Genomic DNA, 19,089 nt, shown 5'->3' with positions numbered 1-19,089 from the left:
AATAACTTTTGCGGGCTTTGTAAACTAGGAGAAGAAAACATTTTACACTTATTGTGTCTTTGCCCGGATTTGGAAATCGAAAGAAAAACTATGCTTAAAAGAATGTTCATCATATGTGGTGTAAGGACATGCAGACAGGCTCTGATTGTAAGTCTAAATCCGGAACATCTACCAATGAGTTCTGCATTTGTCAAATTCCTTTGCGCGGTACAGAAAAAATTGGAGGCTTTTGTTTGACCAAACAATAGACTATGTGAATATGTTTTTTAAAGGATACGGCTCTTGAAATAATCATTAAGGACTGGCTATTAGACAATCAAATGTGTGCGATCTATGTTTAACTCCTTGAAAATTAATTGAAAATTCGATTGTTTTATTATTTTAAACATTGATGATGTTTTAGCTGCTTTTTTGTAAGATTTTAAGTAATCAAACAAATAAATTAAACTTGAAACTTGAAAAAAAAAGTGGCTTGCACATTTGCATTTTCATAGTAATTTAAAGGGAGAACCATGGGCTCTGTTCTCACCAGGAGAGGCCAAGAAAGAAGCCAATAGTCACAGCCAATACAGAATGTTCTCCAGTACATTGGTCAGCCATTCAAATCCACCAAGGATGTCAGATCATTTCTAAGTGTGAAATTGTCAAGAAAACATGCTGGCTTTCCATTCGCCAAGCCCAGGACGTTAGGATCCTTTTTCTTTTAGAGGAGGGGCTGTGCACACTCTCCCTGGGCCAATTACAGCCCTTGGGACCCCATCTCCCAGGGCCCAGCCAATGGGGGAAGAGGACCCTGCAGCCCTCCTCCCTGAGCCAATTTGGACCCAAGGACCCCATCTCATAGGGCCCAGCCATATTTTGAAGGGGAGAGGTGCCATGCAACCCCTGTCACAGGGCCAATTTTAGCTCTGGTACTCCCATTCCCTGGGGCAAGCCCAGATATTATTGCGGGAGGGAGGCTGTGTGGCACCCATTCTCAGCTGATTTTGGTACCCAGAACTGCATCCCATGGAGCCGGGCCTCTTGTTTCTGAGTGTCATGGAGCCCACCCAGGGCACCGAGTGTGTTACGTTGGGAACCGTAGAAGGGAGAACCAATGCCCCCACAGTCCCACTAGGATCCCAGCTTCCAGCGGGAGCTGGTATTGCTCATGCACATAGGGAGCAGCCAAAAATGCTGCTCTCTGCATGCAACTATGTGAAAGGGGGGGATGTCCTAGCGGTCACATTCAAATGTTGTTAAACCAATTTAACAGACTAAAGGCCATCAATGTAAATAATAATGGGCCCGATTCACACAACTAACTTAAGACAAAATCCTAAACTTACTACTTTTGGTATTCACAGAAGTTAGGATTTTGTCTTAAGTTTGTCTTAAGACTAACTTAAGACAGACTTAAGACAGACTTAAGTTCGGATTTTGTCTTAAGTCTGTCTTAAATCTGTCTTAAGACAAACTTAAGACAAAATCCTAACTTCTGTGAATACCAAAAAGTAGTAAGTTTAGGATTTTTTCTCAAGTTAGTTCTGTGAATCGGGCCCATGGACTATAAGCATTTATTTGCTACTTCGGTCTGAGCACTTTCCTTCACATTTAATCATGGGTCAGGTAAGTGTGGATCCATTTTAATCAAGAACAAATTATACCTATTAAGGTAACACATAAAATAAAAACATACAACTTTGTGATGAAACAATATGATGTAACAAACAACACATGAAGTCTGATACATTTATCTAAACATTATAACACAAGTCCTATTTCACAAACAGAGCAGCTACTAGGACAACCTTAGCATCTACATTGTGTAAAAAAGGGGAAAAGAGAAATGTTAGGCCCAGTAGTAAGACAATTCAAATAACATTTCTTCTGGGGAAAACTTAATTAAAAGCGAATGACCCTGTGTTGTATAATGCCAACGCCGTTCGATTCCCAATGTGGTTTGTGGGATTCTCTTCATGGCGTGGACTGGTTTATCTGATTAAATAGAGAAATGAATGTGCACGTTGTAGGCGAGAAGAGGCAGGTTAAAATGTGGATGGCACGATTTGCACCAGCAGGGCTGTGCTTTTACAAAGGGTATAAGAATACTTGCTGTTGGTTAAATGGAATCCTATTTGTACTTTGGTTTGATGATTTTCACCATGCCAGCAATGTTTTCCTTAATGATTCCTTTCATCTCTCAGTTGGTTCAACATATTGCTTGAAGAGCGCTGCACCACTGCCAATTTCACAAATCAGTAAAAAGGGTTGCTTCCTTTAAAGTTCGCACAGAAATGGACCGCATTGCGTTTTTTTGAAATCGGCTGTGATGGTCATCTAATGGTGTCTCATTCCCAGTTTCTCTCTCCTGCAAGCAGGCACAATCCTTTCCAGGGCACGAAAACAGATGAAGACTCTGATCCCAGCAAGCAGGAGCAGTTTTCTTACTCAAGCCAGCTGGGAGCAGAGCTACTGTTTGCTCTCGCTTGGCGAGAGCTGTCAAATCACCTGAAAAGCAAATTGCTATCTCCCACAGGATGGGCACCTCAGGAGACAGAGAGCTGGCCCTGAGGGGTGTCGGTCCCCAGGGCTGGTAATGGCTCCATGAGGGGGTCCAAGTGGCCTCCTTTCATTTTATGTAATAAAGCCCCAGGGAGTTAGTCATCCCCAGGGATTTTAAGAGTCTCAGGAGGGGGGCCGCATGTTCCCACTCCAATGTATAATTAATGCCCCAGGGAGGTGGTCGTCCCTGGGAGTCTTAAGACCCAGCATGTTTGGGGCTGTGTGTACCCCCTCCTTATTTTTAAGCATGCCCCTGGGACCTGGCCCATTCAGGGGCTAAAGTGTAAACAAGCATGAGAGATTGCACTTCTTCTTTTTTTTTTAAATCAGCAAATTCAAGAATACGTGTGATTTTGTGGCAAAGAAAATGCTTTTCTGCCCTTCCAGGGTCCCTTATGGATGCCAGCACCAGTGCTAGGGGATCATGGTATGCCTACCCAGCCACCCTTTCTTTAATGTTCACTTTTTTGGGGGAGTTTTGGCTAAGGCCACGTCCCAAACTGGCTGCCAACACTTCCTGGTTGAAGTGTTGGCAGCCAATGAGAACTCTGCACAAGATCGTCCATACCCGTGGAGGCTTCACACCTCTATATATATACATTTGGAATCCTTTAAATAACACAAAATCCACTGAACAGACTTACACCAAATAAATAAAGTCTCTTTCTGGACAAAGAGCTACCTTTCTGCCAAATTTGGTGTAATTGCATCTAGCAGTTCAGCTGCATTCATGTCTCAAACCCTTATGGGAATGAACATGGGAAACACACTTTTTATACCCCACTTTTTATCAGCACTCACTTGACGGATCACCTCAAAACATTTCATGCATATCTAGAATTCGGTGGGCACTTTTTTTGGAGAAATTTCCTGAAGATTTGTAAAAAAATGCTGTTCCTATGGAAACTAGGTCTTAACTATAACCACATACTGGAGACTGGCAGTGGGATAGATTAAAAAATGATTTTCCTATGGAAACTAGATCCTAACTATAACCACATACTGGAGACTAGCAGTAGGATAGATATATGTACATGTGCATATATCTATTCCACTGCCAGTCTCCAGTATGTGGTTGTAGTTAGGACCTAGTTTCCATATGAAAAGCATTTTTGGTTTGCCAATAACTTTGGCACTGTTTGACGAATGATGACAAAATTCTCAAATCTAGTTTGCCACTCAGATCAGCTGAGGTGTTAATAGTTTTGGGGTATTTCATGAAGTGGGAGCAAAGAAAAAGGTGTACCATATGCCTTTTCCCCATGCAAATTCCAATTGGGATTTTGAACATGACTACAGCCTGAACTACAGGACTGAAATACACCACGTTTGGGACAAAGGAGTTCTCGGTCTAAAAGAGCGCTTCCTGTTACTTGATGTAAATTCGCTCAGTAATTTTTAAGATATTAAAGGAAAAACAAATTTGTATATCTACAGGTGCCAACAGATCTTATGCAGGAAGTGTTTGCAGCCATTTTGGTACTTGCACTCAGCCGAGTCCCAAATAAGAGTGAAGGATACGGATTCCCTGACCTCCGAGGCCTTGGACCCCACCAGCACCAAAAAAGCATTTTGTAAAAACTAATCACGGAAAAAACACAAAGATTCATGAATCCCCACAAACAAAAACAAAAAAAGAAGAGGGGTCTCCCTCAGAAGTTTATAATTTAGCTCTCATGTGAGCCAGGTCCCGTGGTCATGCTTAAAAATAGGAAGCGGGTGCACTGGGGCACCACCTACCCAAGGCTAAGCAGTGCATTTGAAAGGAGGTAGCCACACTGCTCCCTACTGGAGCCATTATTGGCTCTGGGGATTGCCACCCTCTGGGCCAGGTCCCTATCTTCCGTGGTGCCCACCCTAGAGATAACAGTTTGTATTTGCTTGGAGGGAGCTTTGCCACCTCCTGTCAAGTGAGCTCAAACAGTGACTCCACTCCCAGCAATCAGGAGCAATACAAATGCTCCAGCTTGCTGGGAGTCGAGTTTTCATCTTTTTTTCCCTGCCCACTGTCAAGCAGGCAGAAAAATAGATGAAAACAGGTGCCCTTCTCCAGAGTTTTGAATTCCCAACACTGCTCTCACCATCTGTCCCAAGCCCCTGGGTATATGAACACTAGACATAGCGACAAGAACAAAATGATCCCATTTGTCAGTAAGAGGGTAAATGATGAATTAACAGGGATGTCATCAGCATCACTTAATCTCTGTGCATCTAGAAATAAAAAATTAATCTAACCTTGTGTAATGTAAATGGAACTTTTGTAAAGTGCTTCAATACCTTTGGGTCAGTTGAATTTGTGCTTTGAAAAGCCCCAAAAAACTAATCTGATCTTGTCTAATGTAATTAGTGCTCATGTAAAATGCTCCAACACCTTTGGGTCGCTCGAGTTCACATTATATAATAAAAAATGCCTCCGTTCCTGGGGAGCTGCCATGAATGTGCTTTGAAATTAGAGTTCTGAGAGGAGGAGGACAACAGGAAGAAGCAGCGGGGTAGGCATGCAGTGACATGGTAGGAGGTTGGAGGGATAAATGCTGCTCTTACTTGTCAGGTAGAAGAGAAATAATAAATAAACAGGGACTGAATTGGCATCACTAAATCTTGGTGCACCTAAAACTAAACATTTTACTTGACTTTGTATATGTAACTGGCACTTTTGTAAATTGTTCCAAAACCTAAGGATCAGCTGAGCTGCACTCCATAAAAATGCCCCCAAAAATGTATCTGACCATGTGTAATGTAACTAGCAGTCATGTCAAGTGCTCCAACACCTTTGAGTCACTCAAGCTCACATTATATAAACAAGCATCAGAGAAAATGCAACAGGAGATGCCAATGCCCCAAGCCATGCCCTTAACTGTGCTGCAAAGTTGGTCTGCGGAAGGTTAAGTGAACAAGGCTCGCTAAAGCAACAAGTAGCAAAGTGGGAGAGGCTTGGGGAAATCCTCACACTTTGAAGTCAAGGAAAATGTAAGAGGTGCCTTAGAAAACAGTGTCATTTCATCTCTGTATTTGAATGGGAGGGGTAGATTAAGTGGTGGGCGCCAAAGCTGAAAGACTGAAGAAGGGCAAACAGTGGCATGAGCAGGAATCAAAGAAAAAAAACAGTTGTCCAAATGAACACATAAACACAGAAGTGTAATGTTATCAGTAATTGGGTGGTGCTCTGTGGGATGAAACCAAACACAAAAAGGAGGTACAAAGACAAAGGATTAACCACTAGCAAGCAAGCAAGCATTTTTCGAATGACAATTGAGGGGACGACTAAAGCGACGATGGGCAGGCTGTAAGCCCACCTAGTGAATGCAGCATGTATCAAAGAGAAAGCGCATGCAGTGCTTAGGCTTGAACTAAAAATGTCTCCAACATGCAACAAGCATTATTTTTGGCTGCTTCCTGTCTGCAACAGAAATGCCGGCTCCTGCTGGAGGGGGAAGCCGACAGGGATCGCAGGGGCATGGAGGCTCCTTCGAGGTCTTCAAAGAGCAAACTGGGTGCCCTGGGCCAAAGGGATGGGGTCCCCGGGGTCAAAATTGACCCAGGGAGAGGGGACGTGCGGCCCCTCTCCCATTGAAATCCTCAATAGAGGTAAATGCATTGTTGATCTTTTGGAGTGCAATCTGATCTGTAGTGACTGTGACTGGCATTTTCTCTATTGTCTCCTGTGAGAGCAGAGTCAATGGTTCGCTCTTTTAATTACCCTGAGTAAGCAAATGCCCAACATCATCTGCAAGCACCGCCCGTTTGGCCTCATTCTCCTTAGTAGTATGCAAAGATCTTTCTGCCTTTTTTAATATTGATGGACAGCTTACCAAAAGGTCCTTGAGCACATTTCCCACAGATATTGGTGATGCATTCTTGATACAGAAGAATACAAGGACATCCCCACCAAACAAAGAAGCACTTACTGCATAAAGTTAAGAGGAAGTACCCTTGTTTAATGGAGAGGCTCCTCTTTGTAATCTCGACATCTTCCCTAGCAAGGAATCATGCTGTCGCAGATTTGTTGATCAAGACCTCAAAGAACAATCACATTTCCGAAATTTCATGCACACAACTTCATTGGAGTGATTTCATCATAGTCCATTATGCAGCTGTAGCATAGAATATGCACTAAATAGTTGCCCAATGAGGTAGCATTTACTTATTTGCCAATACAAAGTATTCCAGTTAGATAGACATTTTGTATAAAAATGTTGACTGTTGTTCAATAAAGGGGGGGTATGGTTCTGCTCTGCCCCAGTCACTCACACAGCTACTGACACACTCACACAGACACTCAGACACCATTTTACCCACTCTTACATTTACTTACAAACCCACACACACATCCATTCACCCCCCCATAGGGTCACTCACACACCTGCAGAGTCATTCACACACCCACATAACTACTAACACATCGGCTCACAGACCCATATTGCCAATCACACACCCATACAGTCACTGATACATCCACTCAGAGACCCAGAGAAGCAGTCACACAGACACTCAGACACCCACTCACACATCCTTTTTGCTACTCTTACATCCACTCACAGATCCACTCACGCATCCACTCAGACATCTATATAACCATTCAAAAACCAATTCACTGACCCATACAGTCACTCACACACCCACTCACAGATGCATACCGCCACTTACACACCCACTATCAAAGGTTACAAGTTACAGTTAGGAAAAAAAAATTAAAAAAACGTTGAAATTCACAAAAAAGTTTACAGGGACATTATAGTTAGGAAATAACATTAAAAAAACATGGAATTTCACTCAAAAAGGCTAGGCAAAATGGCAGTCATGTAGTCGGTAGAGTAATGTACTCCACCTGACTAGACCCCTATGTTTTCCCGACCAATAGCTACATGGCTGTTTTTTAAATGAAGATGATCGCTGTGCCTACTATTTATTTTTAGCTGGACGGCATATGTATGATCCCAGCACCAGGACTACGGGGTCAGGGCTTTCCTACCCTACCCCCTTGTATTTTTTCATGTTTTCCTTGAGACTCAGGCCTAGTCCAGAGTCAAGATGGTGGCCAACTCTAACCTGGTTGAAGTGGTGGCAGCCGATCAGATCTCAGCATGAGATCTGTTGGATATGCAGACCCTCAGCATCTCTAGATATATTTAAATTTAAAAATACATATTTTTTTAAGTACTTAAAAACTACTCAACGGAATGACACCAAATTACAAAAAGATATCTTTATGGACCAAGATCTAGCCTTCTGCCAAATTTGGTGCAATTCCGTCCAGCAGTTCTGCGGTAGTCATGTCTAAAATCAGTATGGGAAATTGCATGGGGAAAATGCTTTCTGGAACCTCTTTTTTCTTGGCTCCACCTTGGCGAATTACCCCAAAACTTACCAGACAGCAGCTGAAGTGAGCAGCCAACTAGTTTTGAAACTTTTGTGAAGATTCATCGAAAAGTGTTGCGAGTTATGCAGTTTGCACTGATTTTACAGTGTGGGACAAACACCTAGTGCTAAAAATCAGCACAAATGGTGCAAGGTAACACACTCCGCCCCTCGCTGAACTCCGTATAGCTTGGCAGAGTTTCTTTGTCACTTTGCGGAGTTCCACGTAGCAGAACTCCGCCCAGGCCTACACAAGAGATACATGGCATGATTTTTCCATAACCTGGTGACCACACAGCAGGTGCACGTTTTACTGTTATGTCTTTCTACCATGTCGAAATTACGCATTCTCATCAAGCATTCTTACATGTGCTCCTTCAAAAGCATGTTTGAGTACATCAAAGGCTCCAATAACACCCACGTCATGAATGTACATACATCCAATATTAGCATACTCATGTATATGCATCTCTCGTCACTACAAAACACACCACACAAATACATATCCATGCAACATTCAGCCACCCGCCCATCTGATTCCCTCAGCAGATCAATGCACATGGAACCAGCAACCAGAGAAATGCGCGTCACTTCCAAGTACAATTTACAAACTCACTGTTTTTATCATTTAGTCATGACACCTATTCTTCTACCACCACAAAATGAAATATGATTAAGGTTCCAAAAACAAAATATGATTAAGGTTCAAAATTGGGTGAACATTTATCATATTATTTTGCTATCATAAAAGCAAACCAATAAACAGTGAAAACAAAGTGTTAAAAGTGCAAATGTTCTGAGGTGGCTGTTGTGCAGAAACATTCTAATTTAGTTCCCAAAAGGAGTCAAAACAATTCGGGCTTAATAGGGCTCATTGCGGCGCTGCATTTATAAGGTCACATCCTGTTTTCACCTGTACAATGTAAGCCCATGGTTTCTGCAGTAGTCTGCTGTACAGTAGTATTAAAACCATATATCTCACAAATCGTAATGTAACTGTTACCAGTGATGAGGAGCCAAAGTGCATTTCTTTCATTAGCTTGCCAACCGTGTACATTATGATTATGAGTTGTACATGAATGCCTGCACTAAATGAGATGTATTTTTAGTTAGCATTCACCGGGGTGAGCATTATTAATGAAAATAAATCTTTTGCTGAGAGATGCAGTGTTACTATCGGCCTTACATCTGAATCCCTGAATTCATTATTGATAACAAAAATTAATAGTTGGGTAAGATCACATAAACATGATTAATGCTCAAAAGCTTTTAATACCACACTCCAATTACCACATTTTATTTCATTTCCAGTTTCTGCTGTTTATCTCGAGGATGTGAAAATGTTCCTGGGACAATTTGGACGTTCAAGAGAAAATTCATATGTGTTTTTTATATACGAACGGTTCTCGTTTCTAAAATGTATTGCATAGGTAAGTGCACAGTGAACTGCACAAGAGCTGTGACTCCGGCTATTTCACTCTACTTTTTTAGGAAGTACAATGTGAACTTATATGATACAAGCATAATAGGTCTCGCATTTAACAAGTTTGAGCTCTTGACAATGTAAATGACAACGCTTTTTATTTATGTTTTAAAAGCGAAAACATAAATAAAAGGCATTGTCATTTGCAACGCTAATAGCTTAAACTTTTGACAATGTGAGACCTATTGCATTGCAAATGCTTGTTGGTAACTGCCAGCAATAGAAAACAAGCCTACGCCACACAACGGTGCCGCATAATAAAGCCTGCTTTCATCAAGATGACAAAACAGGCGCCTTGAGGCCGCGTCTTCTTGTGGGTGACTGACTGATGTAAGATCACACATATGACATATCACTGACGGAGTCCATAACACCAGCTGACAGAGGCTGTGCATTCTTGAAAGCAGTTCTTCTAAAATGAGGTGGTGAAGAACCTCGGCATGTGGATCGACTCTAAGATCTCTTTCGAATATCATGCAAGACGGGTGGCAGGAACCTGCTTTGGCATTCTCCGCTGTCTGAGGAAGACGCTCGATTTGCTCCCTATGTCAGCTAGAAGGGCCCTGGTCCATGCCTTGGTCACGTCCAGGCTGGACTATGGGAATGCCCTCTACCTGGGAGGGAATGCAAGGTGTCTCCACAGACTGCAGTACATTCAGAATGCTTCCGCACGCCTGGTATTGATGCTTCCCAGGAGATTTTCCTCCAAAAAGGCTCTGGAGACATTGCACTGGCTGCCTATCAGGGAGCGCATTCAGTTTAAAGCTCTCTGTATCAGCCATAGGATTGTTCAGGGGAATGGACCTCTTTTCCTGCGTAGTCTGCTTACACCGTACGCGCCAACTTGGCTACTGCGGTCCCAGGGTGCTGGTCTGATGCATGTCCCTAAGATCAGTAGGGCAAGAAAGGGAGGTAGATGCTTCCGTTTTTGGGCGGCTCGTAGATGGAACACCCTTCCCCTTAGACTCCGAATGGAGCCCTCGGAGGCGGTTTTCCAGAGGGAACTTAAAACTTTTCTGTTCCCAAGGATTTAGATCTGTTGAGGGGTCAGATCTGCTGTATTGGGGGGTTGCTTAGGCCACTGGATAGCGCGGGGACACACTGGCTAGTGTAACCAGGCGCTGTATAAGCTCAGTATTATTATTATTATTATTAAAGTAGGTCTTCCGGTAGGGTGCGTTGTAAAGTGTATGCATGAATGAAGAGGCACTTTGTGCTCATGGGGAGATGCTATGTCGAGGCTTGAGTGCCGCATCTATGATGGGAAGGGAATAGTAGAGAAGGTGGCGTGGGAGGTTAGGAGAAGGATGGAAAGGGCATGGAAGGGAAGGGATGGGAAGAATAGGGGAGGGCAGAGGAGGGGAGGGAAGAGAATGATAAGAGAGGGGAGAGGAGAGGGAGAGGGAGAAGGGCAGGGAGAGTGAGAGTGAGAGCGAGAGGGAGAGGGAGAGGGACAGGGAGAGGGAGAGGAACAGGAGAGGGAGAGGGAGACTGAGAGTGAGAGTGAGAGCGAGAGGGAGAGGGAGAGGGAGAAGGAGAGGGGCAGGGAGAGTGAGAGTGAGAGGAGAGGGAATTGGAAGAGAAGGGCATTGGGAGGGAGTGGATTGGAGAGTTAGGGAAGGGGAGGTAAAGGGATGTACAGGTGGGAAGAAGGAGGAAGTGAAAGATGAAGGAAGAGGGGAACAGAGGAAGTTGTCAGCAATACGGTGAAAGGAAGGAATAAAGAACGGATAGGAGCGATCGGAGATCGGATGAATGCACTCTGCAGGCACCTGCTTGCACATGGAGGAGACTATGAGGGGATAAGGGGGTATCTGCCTCCACAGGAGTAAGACCGCGAAGACCAGACACTTGACTGGACTTGAATGGGGCTTTAGGAGGAGGAGTGGCACCTGCCTGCACTGGAAGGGGTGAACAAGGTGCAAACACCTGACTGCTCATGGACAGAACACTGGAGATTCAGGCACACATGAAGGGGGCACTGGCAGTGTAGGCACCAAACTGCTCATGCAGGGGCACTTGCGGTGGACACACCTAACTGCACACTGGTGGTCGGGGTGGCAGGTTCTCTACTCCACATGAGCGCAGTACAGCACTCACCTGCCAGCACACCGAGGGGGTCACATGGAAGTACATCTAGGGTAGCAGGTGCTCACTCACCGTAAAGGAAAATACGCTGGACTGCTCATGGGGTGGGGGGCACGGTTGACGGGGCATGGGGGCTCCAGTCACTTGCCGGGATGGTGGGAGGCTGCTGGCAAAGGGGGAGTGAGGGCTCCTGTTGGCACAGGTGTTTAGGTGCAGGGATGCAGGCACTGGGCAGCACATGCATATGGTCTGACATTTGACGGAGCAGCAGGCACGTGACGACACAAGGAGAGGGCGCCGTGAGAGCGAACTTATGTTTGCATAAAGTCTGCGCATTGTGAGTAGACAGGTAAGTGCACCCTAGGGTTAGGACAGCAGTGAGGCGGGAGCGCGTGTCAGTGATTTGCCGACTCCTGGGAGTGAAGGCTTTGGTCGTCAGTCGCATCAGGGCGCAGGGAAGGGGCATCTCCTCTGAATGGGGCTGGCGGCCTCCCAACAGAGGCGTCGGCACTCTACCTGTTCCAGAAGTTTCGAAATCAACACCAAAATGTACAGCACCATGTGTGGGGTTCGTTAAGTACGATTCTTTCTATGTTTAGGAGAGAATAGGGCAAATGTATTATTATTTTTTTTTTAAACAAATTTTATTGATGGATTGCACACAAGGCGCAGCCCTCCGCATTCCGGAGAAGACTGCAAGCAAGTAGACAGCATCAGATGATTGACAATCTAAACTTCATTTGGAACAGAACTTTTACTCACTCCACACCCTCCCCGCCCTCCACCCCCCCACTACCAACTCCCCCCCCCCGGATCCCTCCCTAACCCACTGCATGATATCGTCTTGTTCTTGAAAGTAATTTCACATATAAAACAGTGTACACAATTCCTCAAATTTGGCCCCCTCACACCATTCCTGTGCAATCCTCTTGTTCTACTGGTGGCTCTAACCAAAGTCCCCTATATTCCACCCATCTTTTCCATATTTTGTAGTGTTTCCTAGGGCAACCCCGGGCCTCAAAAATAGGGCGCTCCAACCTCCATACAAAAATCTAGTCCCTTCTTCCACACCACTACTGGAGGGGCCCGTGGATCTTTCCAGGCCTGAGCCATATCTCTTTTGGCGACTGTGAGGCCCAACAACAACAGATGCCTTTTATATATATTACCTCCCACCTCTTCTAATACATGCAAGAGGCCTAATTGCGGAGTACGAGGGAGTTCCCAACCCAACACCTCAGACAAACAGTCCCACACCCCTTTCCAAAACCTGAATAAAACACTACAGCTCCATACCGTGTGAATAAAGGTGCCCACCTCTTGGCCGCATCTCAAACAGTCTGGGGACTCAATCAGATCCGCCCGCCACAGTCTCTCCCTAGTGTAATAGGCTCTGTGGAGATATTTGAATTGGATGAGACTTAGGCGCATTGCAATAACTGCACCTCGGGGGCTTTAAGGGCTTCCCGCCAAACTTCCTGTTCCAGCGTTCTAACATCCCTTTCCCAGGATTCCCACAATTTGTGTAGAGAGGAGGAACAATGTGTAACTAGGGTCTGGTATATGTGGGATAGTTTCTTATCTTCCAAATCGCCCATAAATACCTTTGCTTCTAGTGGGCTAAATTCAGGTAAGGAGTTGATCCCCTACAGGCTAGGTGCAATGGCGTGGTGGAATTGTAGACATTTAAAGAATTGGGTCCAAGGCATGCCATATTCCTCGCTAAGATCCTGAAATTATTTAAGGGCCGTGCCGGTCATAACATTTCCCAACATTGAAATTCCTATGCAGTCCCAGCTTCGGAAGCCCTGCAAGGACGCCAGTGCGTGCAAACGACCATTATGCCATAGAGGGGTCTCCTCAGTTAATGTACCCCACCATCCCATACGACGTAGCGCCTGCCTCCAGATCCGGAATACTACCTGGGTAGCCTGTGGCAACCTCTTCCTCAACCACGCCGAGTATAGAATTGTATGCAGAGTATCGGACCCCATAAGGTATCGCTCAAGAGCATATGCAGGGTCCCCCCTATCCCCATACCACCATTCGTTCAGGATCAGGAGATGGGAAGCCTGATAATACAACAGGATATCGGATGTTGCCATTCCTCCAAAGTACGTTGATAAGAAGCAGGTGCGCAGCGCAACACGCACTGCATCCCCCGCCCAACGGAATTGTCCCAGCCCTGAGTTAACTTGCCAAAACCAATGAGGTGAAATCGGGTAAGGGTGGTTCTGCAATTGGTATAGCAGATGTGGGAGGGCCACCATCTTAAAAATAGCCGACCGGCCATAGATAGGGAGGGTCATACGGGACCACAACTTTATCTCTGTTCGAACCTGGTCCCAAACCTGCACTATGTTGCGCTCCCAGGAGACCATGGGGGATTCAGTTAGGAACACTCCCAGATACTTAAGGCCCCCCATCACCACCTGCAACGTGGACGCCTATGATCCAATTCCTGTGCGGTCTCCCAGTACCCATAAAGTGGATTTACGCGGGTTCAGGTAGAGCCCTGATGTTTCACCAAATATTTGCATTATCTCTAAAATACGCGGTTCCGACCTATTAATATTAGTAAGGAAAAACAGGACATCATCCGCGTAGAGCGCGATTCTATCCGACGGTCGGGTTTCCCATTCGAAGCCTCGCAATTGTGCGTCTATGTGCACCCACGCCGCCAGCGGCTCCATGGCAAGGGCAAACAAATACGGCGAGAGGGGGCACCCCTGCCGAGTACCTCGCCCAATGGGGAATTTGGCTGATGTGGCCCCGGCCACCCTCACCGAAGCCGACAGGTCTGTGTATAATGATTTTAGATACAACAAAAAATAGGGCCCAAAGTTAAGAGGAGGCAGGAGTGCAAACAGGTAGACCCAACTCAGTGAATCAAAAGCCCTGTCTATATCTGCCAAAAGGAGCGCCGCCTGGCCCCCGGTGCCTCTAACCACCTCCACTTCGACATGAGCACGTCTGATATTATGTCTCGTCGCCCTATGGGCATAAACCCAGCCTGATCCGGATGGACCAGCTCTGCTATATGGGGAAGGAGACGGTTTGCCAGCGCCTTGGCCAGTATCTTAGCTTCGACGTTTAGGAGAGAAACGGGTCAGTAAGACTCATGTCTTTCTGGGGGCCTGCCGGGCTTGTGGAATACCACTACTTCCGCATGCCTCCAGTCTTCCGGAAGGGGAACCTGCTCCCTCCCTAGCCGCCTCCAACGCTGCCCTATAGTGCGTACCCAGTTGGAGGTGGTATTTCTTAAAAAATTCACTCGGGAACCCATTGGGCCCGGGAGCATTTCCAGTATTAAGCTCCCCTAGTGCCGTGCTCAGCTCCTCAGCCGACAGGGGAAGTTCAAGGCGCTCACGTACCTCCTCCGACACCGCGCGTGGTGGCAGATTCGCGATAAATTTATCCACCACCGCCGCAGGGAGGCACTCCTGCTGAGCATATTGATCAGCATAGTATAGTGCAAAGCTGTCCGCTAACTCCTTTGGGTCTGTGATCGAGGCCTCAGCCGCATCCCTGATCCCCAGCAGTGTCTGCACCTGAAACGTGTTTTGGCAAAGCCTATGGAGCATAGTGCCCGATTTATCAGCCCACTGATATATTCTGCTACGCGTCGCCAGCCACACCTGCCGAGCCTCATCGAGTAGCAAGGACGCATAAGATTGCTGTGCTAATAGTAGCTGCCCCACTTCTCTACCCTCCCTAGTTCCACTATAGCGCCCCTCCAGGGTCTCAATATGCGCTGCAGCCCTCACCAATTCCTCTCTACTCTGTCTATGGGCAGCCGCACACCAGGCGATGTCCGCTCCATGAAGCGTGGGCTTCAGGACCTCCCAGAGTGTCACGACATCTGCAACCGAACCAACATTTTCTTCCCAGTAGTGAGCTATGGCCTCTCCCATGTGCTTCCTGTAATCCTCCAGCTGAAGATGCCACGTGGAAAGGCGCCCGGTGTTGCCGCCCCTTATCTAGCAAAAGGTCTACCGCAACCGGAGAGTGGTCCGAAAGCCCCCGGGGCAATATAGTCGCTGATTCCACTCTACCCACAGCTGCACGGGGGACGAATATATAGTCCAATCTAGAAAAGGACTTATGGACCGCTGATACATAGGTGTATTCCTGACTATGTGTGTGCAGGTATCGCCACATGTCCACCCAACCCATCCCCCCAACATGTCGGCAAGTTTAGTGGGCGTGTCTGCTACCTGTCCACACCCGGGTCTACAACGATCCATCCGGCGATTCATGACATCATTCCAGTCACCCCCAACCACCGCTCGAGCCTCAGGGATATCCGCCCACACAGCAAACAACTTTTCCACCAGCGGCCACTGTAGTGGGGGTGGGGCATACACACTCCCCAACACCAGGGGTTCCCACCAAGCATCCCTTTAATAAATATGTATCGGCCTTGCGGTTTGACCCACTGTGTTGAGTGAATGTAGGACAATCTGCGATGCACCAGAATGGCCACCCCCTGGCCCCCCTAGCAAACCCAGCATGATAGACCTGTTGGTATCTGTAGCGCTGTAAACTAAGTGTTTTGTTGCCTAGCAAATGCGTTTCCTGCAGTAGCAGGACATCCACTCCTTCCCTTTTCCCCAACCGCAAGACTGCCCCCCTCTTTACCTTGTCGAGCACTCCCTGCACATTCCAGCTAAGAATCGTATGGACGCCCTGGGAGTCAGTGACCTGGTCCCTTCAACCGCTATCTAGAGGGAATGTATATCAAGGGCCCACGAGACGGGCATAGTGGACGTGTACTCACCAACTGTTGAGACCTCATATTCATTGTGCAGTTCAAACCAAACACACACCCCCAAAACTCCCACCCCACCCCTCCCCCCCAAACACCCACCCCATACCTCAAAAACGCTGAAGTACCTGTCGCGGCATGGGCAACCCCCGATCCCAAACGCAGGACCTGAGACCGTCCACACCAATGGATCCCCAAGAAACAACCCATTCACCCAACTCCCCCACCAAACAAACCTGAAGCCCGGGGAAGTGGTCCGCCCCTCAGCTAACCCCCCCATCCCCCCACTGCCCCATACTATCACAATCACTGTCATTTAAATGTCACAACCACCCCTCTCGGCCCTACGACCTCTCCGGTGGAGTGCCCCCTCCAGCTACACCCTGCAGGGGTACTTATACACCAACATTCCACCTCTCGCAGGCTGAAAGTTCAAGGATCTGTTATCGGATGCTCCGGGGCAGTCGTTTCACCGCCCGCGGCGCCCCCCAGGGAGGAGCGCCTCCTGGAGCTGGGCCTCCAATTCCCTCTGCTCCGGGAGCCCCCGGTGGTGTGCGCCTGTGTGCCGCTCAAGGAGGAGTCTGACATGGCAGCGTATGCGCCCTCAGCTTCACCGTTTCATCAGTCCAATTGAACACTTCCTCTGGGGTGTCAAAAAAGTGGGTGCGAGATTGAAACACAACCCGCAGGCGGGCCGGATAAAGTAAGGTATAAGGAAGCTTAAGTTCACGGAGGCGGCCTTGGCCGCCGTGAACGACTGCCTCTGTTGTTGAACAAGCCTGGTGTAGTCCGGAAAGATCAGGATTTTCTGGTTCTCATACGTGAGAGAGTCCTTCGCCCTTGCTTCCCGTAGAATGGCATCATGGTCATGATAGTTCAATAACTTGGCTCTCATCGGCCTGGCGAGCCCCCACTGGCGGCTTCTGTACCAAGGCCCGATGGGCCCGCTTAATCACGAAGCATCTTGATAAGGATTCAGGAGGGAGCCAGCTCTCCAGCCTTACACACTGTCAGTCAGCCATACAGCCACTTACACACTGAGCCAGTCAGCCATTTATGGCTGACTGACTCAGTGTGTAAGTATGTACCTACTCACTTACCTATAAACCAATCAAACAGCTGCCCACTCACCTTTACAGTTATTCACATATGTACTCCATTACGCATACAGATACTAGTTCATGTACTCACTCACCCATACAGTCACTGACACACCAACAAACTCAACCATACACCACTTATGCACCCACTCACTCACAAATACACACACTCACACTTCCTTCGCTCACCTATACAGCCTTTCACATACCCACTTACCACTGACGCACACCACTGACACTGACACTCACCCACTCACTCAGCCAAGCACAGTCACTGAGCCACTCAGACACCTATTCACACATAGATACACACGATCACACAGCCATTCACATAATATATGTGAGAAATAGTTTCACTCTTTAGTAGTACATAAAGTATAGTAATTTAACTTTTGTAGTACCTTATTGTATATGTTTAACAGTCAGAAACCTTTAGAAAAGACTCACACTAACTGGATAATGTCATCAGGGAAGTCACCAGTGATATCATTTGAGGTCTCATCAGTGATGTCATCAGTGAAATCACTGACCATGTCATAAAAAATGTAATATGTGAGGTCATGAGCAGTGCATTGTGGGGGCATAAGTTATAGTTAGTTGAGGTAACTATAACCACTGAATTTCAATGGTTTTGTACAAGTGAAATCAGAGCCTAACGATAACATCCCTGTAACCTTTGTTTTTTTCAGGGAATTTCTAAGGTTTTTAAATTCCGTTTCCTTATTATAACGATATTGACCCTGTAACATTTCTTTTTTCCAGTGAATTTCTACATTTTTCAAAATTATATTCTATAGCTAATGTCCATATAACCTTTGTTATTTTAAGTGCATATATAAATATGTGCGTGTGTGTATATATATATATATCCAAACAAACAAGGTTACCCCATATGGAAGAGCCTCAATAGGTAGGTTGTATTCCAAACATTTATTAACGAAGGCTGCACACAGGAAAAGGCAAGAGCGTCATCTTAAATGAAATGCCAAATGCGTTTTGAGTTCTCTTTGACCCTTGATCATTGGCGTTCACATGTGAAGACAGGATCGGCACCTGCAACTGAATGTATTCACAGGAAACGCCTAGTGGGCGTGGCCACTTCTCTGGCCTTGTGGAATTTGTTGTTGCTTATGATAATTCTCAAGTGAGTCAGTCCGGGAATTAACGTGAAATTGAAAAATAACTTGTTGCCCCAGTGAGATGATGCTCAGTCTTGCTTTTAACATGCTGCATCTTACTCACTCGTGATGAACTACCTCTCTTTACGATGTCACCACATGGCTTCACCTCGAGAATGCTGCTCTTGCAGCAAAGCTTCTTCTGCATCCGGAGCAGACCGCTTCAATCCAAACGAACATGGTTACCCCATATGGAAGAGCCTCAACTGGTAGGTTGTATTCCAAACATTTATTCATGAAGGCTACACACAGGAAAAGGCAAGAGTGCCATCTTAAATGATTTTGCCAGGCTTCTTTTGAGTCCTCTTTGACCCTTAATCATTGGCATTCACATGTGGATCAGCATCTGCAACTGAATTTATTTGCAGGAAACGCCCCTTTGGGTGTGGCCACTTCTCTGGCCTTGTGGTATTTTTAGTAGCTTATGATAATTCTCAAGTGAGCCCATCCTGGAATTAACGTGAAATTTAAAAATAACTTGATGCCCCAGTGGGATGATGCTCAGTCTTGCTTTTAACATGCTGCATGTTACTCCCTCATGAAGGACTACCTCTCTTTACAATGTCATCG

Source organism: Lissotriton vulgaris, chromosome 11 (assembly GCF_964263255.1).
Source record: "Lissotriton vulgaris chromosome 11, aLisVul1.2, whole genome shotgun sequence".
Lineage (NCBI taxonomy): Eukaryota > Metazoa > Chordata > Amphibia > Caudata > Salamandridae > Lissotriton > Lissotriton vulgaris.
This window is presented reverse-complemented; position numbering follows the sequence as displayed.